General features: G+C 42.7%; 2 long non-coding RNA genes across 4 annotated transcripts; one reads left to right on the top strand and one right to left on the bottom strand.

Moving 5' to 3' along the window:
• The first annotated feature begins 402 nt into the window (after positions 1-402).
• LOC127010100 (uncharacterized) lies at positions 403-3,025 on the top strand. 3 transcript variants are annotated; one of them, XR_007762896.1, is made up of 3 exons: positions 403-547; positions 740-1,702; positions 1,880-3,025. It is a non-coding gene; the product is annotated as an uncharacterized LOC127010100 (long non-coding RNA). The 3 variants fall into 3 exon arrangements; XR_007762895.1 differs by having other exon boundaries at positions 425-568; positions 760-1,702; XR_007762894.1 differs by having other exon boundaries at positions 482-653.
• Positions 3,026-5,238: 2,213 nt separating this feature from the next.
• On the bottom strand, positions 5,239-8,340 carry LOC127010099 (uncharacterized). Its single transcript, XR_007762893.1, has 3 exons — positions 6,198-8,340; positions 6,038-6,094; positions 5,239-5,936 (listed from the first exon to the last, which is right to left on the bottom strand). It is a non-coding gene; the product is annotated as an uncharacterized LOC127010099 (long non-coding RNA).
• Between the last annotated feature and the right edge of the window lie 6 nt (positions 8,341-8,346).

Genomic DNA, 8,346 nt, shown 5'->3' with positions numbered 1-8,346 from the left:
CGGCGGCGGCGGCGGAGGTGTGGTGGAGGTGCCTTGGTCGGGTGGTGAGGCCTGGCTGGGCGTGTGTGTATAATGGCGTGCGTTGACGTGTGCGTGCGTGCGTGTGCGTGTGTGTGTGTGTGTGTGTGTGTCCCCCGCACCGTATAAATATCTCAAGAGTCAACAAATGGAATGTTGGCCGCAAAAAAACAAGGACAATGTGCGTGTGGTGGTGCATGGGGGCGTACGCACACACACGCACACACACACACACACACACATAAGCAAACACGCACACAGAAGCACTGGACCCCTTACCCAGCCAGCCTAACACACACACACACCACCAAACACACCAACACACACACACACACTCACGCACAGACAGAGGCCCATATTAACAAACGTATCGCTCACATGACAGTTTCCCAAGGCCACAGAGAAAGTTAACTGGGTTTTCATGGGTGACTGTCCCGTTCCAAGAGGTCAAAGGTCATGTCAAACTGCCTCTGGGGTCACAAAACAGCCCGTGAAAAGCTGTTACTTATCCGATAGGCTTTACAAATAGGTGTTTTTTCCCTTTCCAGAGGTCAGAGGTCATGTCAAACTGCTTCTAGGGTCACAAAACAGCCCGTGAAAACCCCAATTACTTATCCGATAGGCTTTACAAATAGGTGTTTTTTCCGTGTAAAACAACCTCTAGGGTCACAAAACAGCCCGTGAAAACCCCAATTACTTATCCGATAGGCTTTACAAATAGGTGTTTTTTCCGCTCCCGAGGTAGAGGTCATGTCAAACTGCCTCTAGGGTCACAAAACAGCCCGTGAAAACCCCATTACTTATCCGATAGGCTTTACAAATGGGTGTTTTTTCCGTGTCAAACCACCTCTGGGGTCACAAAACATCCCATGAAAATCCCAACCTCTCCGATCGCCTCTACGAAACAGCCGAAATGGTGCAGATACGTTTAAAAATATGGGCTTTTAGAGAGCGGGAGACAGAGAATTAGGCCGCTAGAGTGAGAGAGAGAGCGAGAGTGAAAGACGAAGGGCTGTTACCCCCTCACACTACACTAGTCCATCTTAACCTAAGTCTGGCCTGACCTACACAGCACAGCGAGCACTAACTAGAAATGACAAGCCACCGAACGGGCGCCCCTTCTCCTCCCTCCGTGGGGCGTTGAGGGGGGCCGCTGCGACGCCTATCCCTGCACCATGGATGCCGTATGCCGCCGATAAGGGCCGGCGCCACCCTGACCAGGAGGACGCGTTACTGCACTCGCCACGATGGGTTTGTTAGTCGAGTACATGTAACGATTTTGCAGTTGGCTATACGATGGTGTTAGTGTTAGAACTGTATAGATTGTGGGTCGTTCTGCTACAGTTTCGGGTCACGGCATATTGTATTCGTAAGTCTCGTAAACAAAACTGTTGAAGATAGTGTTAAATTTGTGAAGTTACCGACTCATAACGATTTTGCAGTTGGCTATAAGATGGTGTTAGCGTTAGAACTGTATAGATTGTGGGTCGTTCTGCTACAGTTTTGAGTCACGGCATATTGTATTCGTAAGTCTCGTAAACAAAACTGTCGTAATAACACTAATCATAATGTAGATAGCATTAAATTTGTGAAGTTACCGACTCATAACGATTTTGCAGTTGGCTATAAGATGGTGTTAGTGTTAGAACTGTATAGATTGTGGGTCATTCTGCAGTAGTTTTGGGTCGCGGCATATTGTATTTGTAAGTCTCGTAAACAAAACTGTTGTAATAACGCTTATCATAATGCGGATAGCGTTAAATTTGTGAAGTTACCGACTCATAACGATTTTGCAGTTGGCTATACGATGGTGTTAGCGTTAGAACTGTATAGATTGTGGGTATTTCTGCTACAGTTTCAGGTCACGGCATATTGTATTCGTAAGTCTCGTAAACAAAACTGTCGTAATAACACTAATAATAATGTAGATAGCGTTAAATTTGTGAAGTTACCGACTCATAACGATTTTGCAGTTGGCTATACGATGGTGTTAGCGTTAGAACTGTATAGATTGTGGGTCGTTCTGCTACAGTTTCGGGTCACGGCATATTGTATTCGTAAGTCTCGTAAACGAAACTGTCGAAATAACTCTATTAATGATGTAGTTTGCGTTGAGATCGTTTAGTTATTGTGGGTCATTCTGCAACAGTTTCGGGTCACGGCATATTGTATTCGTAAGTCTCTTAAACAAAACTGTCGAAACAACTCTAATAATGATGTAGTTTGCGTTGAGATCGTTAAGTTATTGTGGGTCTTTCCTGCAACATTTACGAGTTCTTGAATATCAAATTGTTCATTCCAGACCCCAAACGGTGATACCAACACAGATTATGACCTTGTAGTTGGTTTCCCAGACCCAAAACAGACATAAAAATGCTAATATTGATAAAGAAGTTAAAACTGTAAACTGAGAGTCTTTCTGCAACAATCACGAGTCTTAGGGCATCGTACTTTTCTGTTCCAGACCCCAAACTGTTATACCCACATGTACGACGATGGAGATAGCTTCAAAACCGTATCGTCTAACACCATTTCTACTTTTTTTTCAACTGCTACGCATCAGAAAACATCAAATACAGTATGCCTCAAATTACCGAACCCACACAAGTTCCGATAGATTGATAGACGCAGTACGATAGATCAAAACCGTATCATCTAACATCCTTTTTCCAACGGTTACGAGTCCGCCAACCTCCAAACCCCTTGTGGCGAGTGCAGTAACCCGCCCTCCCTGGTCCTGACTAGTCTATTGGAGCCGGGCGATCTCGGCTCCACGGGTGTACACACAGTATAGTTTCAACAAGAGATATGTATTGTCCAACCCACTCACCCGCCCAGTCCGTCAGCCAGTCAGTCAGCTTGTCAGTTAGTTAAGTAAGTCAGTTTTAGCTATTGTGAATGTGTGTGTGTTTGTGTGTTTTCAAGAAGTGTGTGTGTGTGTGTGTGTGTTTGAGTACGTATTGTTGTGTGTGTATTTAAAAGTGTGTGTGTGTGTGTGTGTGTGTGTGTGTGTGTGTGTGTGTGTGTGTGTGTGTGTGTGTGTTTTTTCAAGAATTGTGTATGTGTGTTTTCAAGGTGTGTGTGTGTGTGTGTGTGTGTGTTTTCTAGATGTGTGTTTGTGTGTTTTGGTGTGTGTGTGTGTGTGTGTGTGTGTGTGTGTGTGTGTGTGTGTGTGTGTGTGTGTGTGTGTGTGTTTGTTACTGGAAACTGGAGATATGACTGACTTCCTGACTGATTGACTGACTGACTGACTGACTGACCGGTTGACTGGTGGTGGTGGTGGTGGTGGGGAGGGGTGGTGGGGGGCAGGGACCCTTCACTGGGGCGGGCTTAACAAACACAACCGATCCACACCACCAGAAAACAACCAAAATTTGATCCCGTTAGTCTCAAGAAGCTCAACCTCTCCATGTGGGTGTTAGTGTGTACGTATGTGTGTGTGTGTGTGCGTTTGTGTGCGCGGCGGTCAAACAGGCTGTCAAACGCTTTCCTTGAACAAGCGAGCAACACAAACAGCCAGATAGCCTTGACAAACAGACACACGCACATACGCACACGCACACACACACACACACACACACACACAGCCGTACAAATATCAATGTTTTTTTCTTTCTTCTTTTATTTTCTTGCGATTTATAACAAAATGTGATTCATGTTACTGTAATAAATGGCTTGAGAGAGAGCGAGAGAGAGAGAGGGAATTAGAGATAGTGAGCGAGTGAGTTAGAGCTAGCTTAATTGGTCTTATATATGTGTGGCTGAATGAAGCGAGAAAGAGAGAGAGAGAGAGGGATGGGAGGGAAGGATTCAAGAGAGAGAGGTACCATATTAGAGATTAGAGAAAATGAGAGAAATTAGAGAAAGCAACAGAAAATGAGAGAAAGAAGATTAGAGAGAATTGAAGGGAAGGCAAAATCACTCTCTCTAATAAGATTAAAAAAAAAGAGTGAGAAAGTGAGAAATTAAAGAAAGCGAAAGAAAATATAGAAAGTCCAAAGAAAGGAAAGAAAACGGAGCCTCTCTCTCTCTCTCTTAGAAAATCCGGACAAAGAGCGAGAGAGAGAAAGAGAGTGAAGGAAAGTGAGCGAGATAGAGCGAGAGAGAGCGAGGGGCTTCTTGAGGGGAGGGTACAACATCGCATCACATTCCGGAGGTCACAACATCGCACAACATCGGTATAAGGCAAGATTATGGTGACAGGGGGGTGGTGGTGAGGGTGGGGGGAGGAGGAGGAGGAGGAGGTGGGTGTCAGTAGTAGAGGAAGAAGAAGAATGGAAGAAGATGGGAAGGGGGCAGAAGGAGGAAGAGGAGGAGGAGGAGGGAGAAGAAGAAGAGGAGGAGGTGGATGTTGGTATTAGCAGAAGAAGAAGAAGGAGAGAGAGAAACAGAGATACAGAGAGAGAGAGAGAGAGAGAGAGAGAGAGAGAGAGAGAGAGAGAGAGAGAGAGAGAGAGAGAGAAAGGTCAGGCTAGGTTAAGTTATAGGTCAAGTTAGGTTAGGTTAAGTTAGGTAAAGAAAAAAAACACACAAAAAACAAGATCAGAATAGTCAGAAGAGAGGGAGGTTAGGTTAGGTTAGGTCAGGTCAGGGTCAGCTATATGTAGGGTAAGGTCGACAATGGAAAGGTTGAGCTCGTTAAAGAAGTACCTACCTACCTATAGCTATTACCTGGGCAAGCCATTACAAAAAAAGGCAGAAGGTATTATTAAGATTAGTACAACAACGTTACGCTTCTTGGATCAACCATTAACTACCTAACGACCTATTTATATATGTAAGTTTAACAGCCAGCCTCCAGCGCACACTCAGGATACATACACACAGGAACGCATGCTGGCGATAGGGCGGTGGGAAAATATCGGGTGAAAATATCGGGTTGGAAAATCGGGTGAAAATATCGGGTTGGAAAATCGGGTGAAAATATCGGGTTGGAAAATCGGGTGAAAATATCGGGTCAGGAAACTGGATGTGGATATCGGATAAGGAAATTCAAGTTGGGAAATCGGGAAAGGAAAATAAGGTTGAAGTCAATGTTGGGTATATCGGGTAAAGGAAATCGGGTTAAGAAAAATCGGTTTGGGGAAATAAAGGCAAAGAAAATCGGGTTGGGGAAAATCAGGTCAGGGTAAATTGCGTTGGATAAATCGGTTGGGAATATCGGGTCGGGATAAATCGGTTGGGAATATCGGTCGGATAAATCGTTAGTAAATCGGTAGCTACAGGGACAATTTGATTTTTGTTCAACTAATGTGTTTCTGAGTTATAGTGACACACAGGACTACACACGTATATAATAATAATGGTCATAACTGGCGGTAAAAAACATCATCATCGTCATCATCAATGCTGTCCCCTTTTCCAACGGTGACGCACAACCCCCTACCATCAATGCAGTGGTAGCGACAGTAGTGGTAATAGTGTTAAAGGACATGGTGGTGTAGGGGTCGCAAGCCAGCCAGTCGGTCAGCCAGCCATCTCTTGTCCCCTGAACCCCACCCTCTCTTCTTACTTAAAATGAGAGGAGAGGTTTGTCATTCCTCTTCCCCTAAACCTAACCTTCTCTTCTTAATATGATATGAGAGAGAGTTTAACTGTGGCAAATGAACCTTGTATAAATTAGTGTAAAGTGAACAGTTTGGTATCTCTCTTCCCCTAAACCTAACCTTCTTTTCTTAATATGATATGAGAGTTTAACTGTGGCAAATGAACCTTGTATAAATTAGTGAAAAGTGAACAGTTTGGTATCTCTCTTCCCCTAAACCTAACCTTCTTTTCTTAATATGATATGAGAGTTTAACTGTGGCAAATGAACCTTGTATAAATTAGTGTAAAGTGAACAGTTTGGTATCTCTCTTCCCCTAAACCTAACCTTCTTTTCTTAATATGATATGAGAGTTTAACTGTGGCAAATGAACCTTGTATAAATTAGTGTAAAGTGATCTGGTTGGTATCTCTTCCCCTAAACCTAACCTTCTTTTCTTAATATGATATGAGAGTTTAACTGTGGCAAATGAACCTTGTATAAATTAGTGTAAAGTGAACAGTTTGGTATCTCTCTTCCCCTAAACCTAACCTTCTTTTCTTAATATGATATGAGAGTTTAACTGTGGCAAATGAGCCTTGTATAAATTAGTGAAAAGTGAACAGTTTGGTATCTCTCTTCTCCTAAACCTAACCTTCTCTTCTTAATATGATATGAAAGAGAATTTAACCATGGGAAATGAACCTTGTATAGTGTAAAGTGAGGTGAGGTTAGGTTAGCCATCTCTGCTCCTCTGAACCTAACCTTCTCTTCCAAATTGGTTATTATATAGAAAAAGATGAAGAATTATTTAAACTGTGATATAATAACCTTTTATAAATTAGTGTATAGTGAGGTTAAGTTGCCATCTCTGCTCCTCTGAACCTCACCTTCTCTTCCTATTGGTTATTATGTAGAAAAAGATGAATTATTTAAACTGCGATATAATAACCTTCTATAAATTAAAGTAAAATGAAGTTAAGTTTGCAATTCGTTCCGTGAGAAGGAAATACAATATCCTTATGAAACAACCTCGTAAATAATAACATAGAGGTTGAGTTTGTAATGAGAGAAGGAACTTGAGGGATAAAAACAATAGCCTAATGTACATCAAAGTTAAGTTAGCGTTAACATTAGCAATTACGAGGAGCAACAACGACCCCAAAGTTAATTAATAAAAAAAAAGAGGTTGAGTTGCCAATAAGAGAAACGAAACCCTCGCAAAAAAAAAACAATAAACTCGTGAAACAAACCAAAAAATCGAAAATCAAATAAAATAAAGTGAAATTTGACGGCAAGTTCCGCGATTCACCGAAGAGAGAGCGAGCGAGCAGACGAGATGGGTGACCGCCAGGCTGACCCCCGACCCCTACCCCGGTAAGCATCGTATAGGGGACACGGTGGCGATGACTAGCAATATATAATGATAGAAAGGGTTAGTTACAATATAATTATCACCTGCTATTAAATTTGGCCCCCTAAGGTCATATGTGTGTGTGTGTGTTACAGCCGTGTACAAAAACATCGTAATCGCTCGTGTGTGTGTGTGTGTGTGTGTGTGTATGTGTGTGTGTGCTTCTTCTTCTTCTTCTTGTGGTGTCGGTCTTTGTTTTCAATGTTTACGCTTCTTTCGCCTCCTCCTCCTCCTCCTCCGTTGTCCGTTTTCTTTGATTGTCATGTATTGGGTGACGAACTAGTGTTTTCCTGTTTATTGTTTTTTTTCCTTGTTTTCATTTCCTTAATCTCCGTTTCTCTCCGTTTTCCTCTTGATCCGTTTTTCCCTTCTCCGTTCTTTTGCTAGTTTTCGTTTGTTTCATGTCCTGTTTTTTCCTTCTCTCTGTCTCTGTAGTTTCATTTCTTGCTAGTTTTTCCTTTCTCTCCCTTCCGTTCCGACTATCTATGTTTCCGTTTCCGCTCCGACGTGTTCCTTTATTCTGTTCGTTCCCTTTCCTGGTCCATCAATCACTCCCTTTCCTTTCCTTCTTTTGTTTTGTTTTGTTTATTTCCTTTCCTTTCCTTCCTTTTGTTCACTCTATTTTCTAGTCCTTCAAACACTTCCTTTCCTTTCCTTTCTTTTCTTCTGTCCATTCCCTTTTCCTAGTCCTTCAAACACTCCCTTTCCTTTCCTTTCCTTCCTTTCTTTTCTTCTGTCCACTCCCTTTCCTAGTCTTTCCATCATTTCCTTTCCTTTCCTTTCCTTCCGTCCACTCCCTTTCCGTTCCTTTCCTTTCTTCGTCACTCTGAGGTTCATCCGAGCATCCGTCCATCTGCTTTCCGGCACAGACACAAACTATCTCCACACACACACAAGCACTTCACAGGTCGAGAGTCATGGATTTCCGAGCTCATCGTATGTAGATAGACACAAAAACAGTGAGTCTAATTTTGATATAAACCTACAACATCATATCCAGTAGTAGTAATAGTAGTAGTAGCAGTAGGGATAGTGGTAGTGGTGGTGGTGGTGGTGGTGGTGGTTAGTGAGAAAACATTAACAAGTGATTTCGGCCGCAAAATTTCTCCTCCGATTTTTTCTTTTTTTTTTTTCTTTCCTTTGATAACCACCTAGCTAACAGTCAAGCGCGATGGGCCTCTCAGCGGAACAAACAAACAAACGAACAAACAGGCCACCCACCATTTACATAAGGTGTCTGGCACGCACGCACGCACGCACGCACACACTAACAGGGAAGGAGAGAGAAGAGAGAGAAAGCGGAAGAAAGAGCGACATATCCCTTCCTTTCTTTTCTTTTTTTGCTCTGTCTCTTGTAGTAGAAGTAGTAATAGTAGTAGAAATAGTAGTA

The sequence above is a fragment of the Eriocheir sinensis genome, chromosome 42, assembly GCF_024679095.1.
Source record: "Eriocheir sinensis breed Jianghai 21 chromosome 42, ASM2467909v1, whole genome shotgun sequence".
Lineage (NCBI taxonomy): Eukaryota > Metazoa > Arthropoda > Malacostraca > Decapoda > Varunidae > Eriocheir > Eriocheir sinensis.
This window is presented reverse-complemented; position numbering and strand designations above follow the sequence as displayed.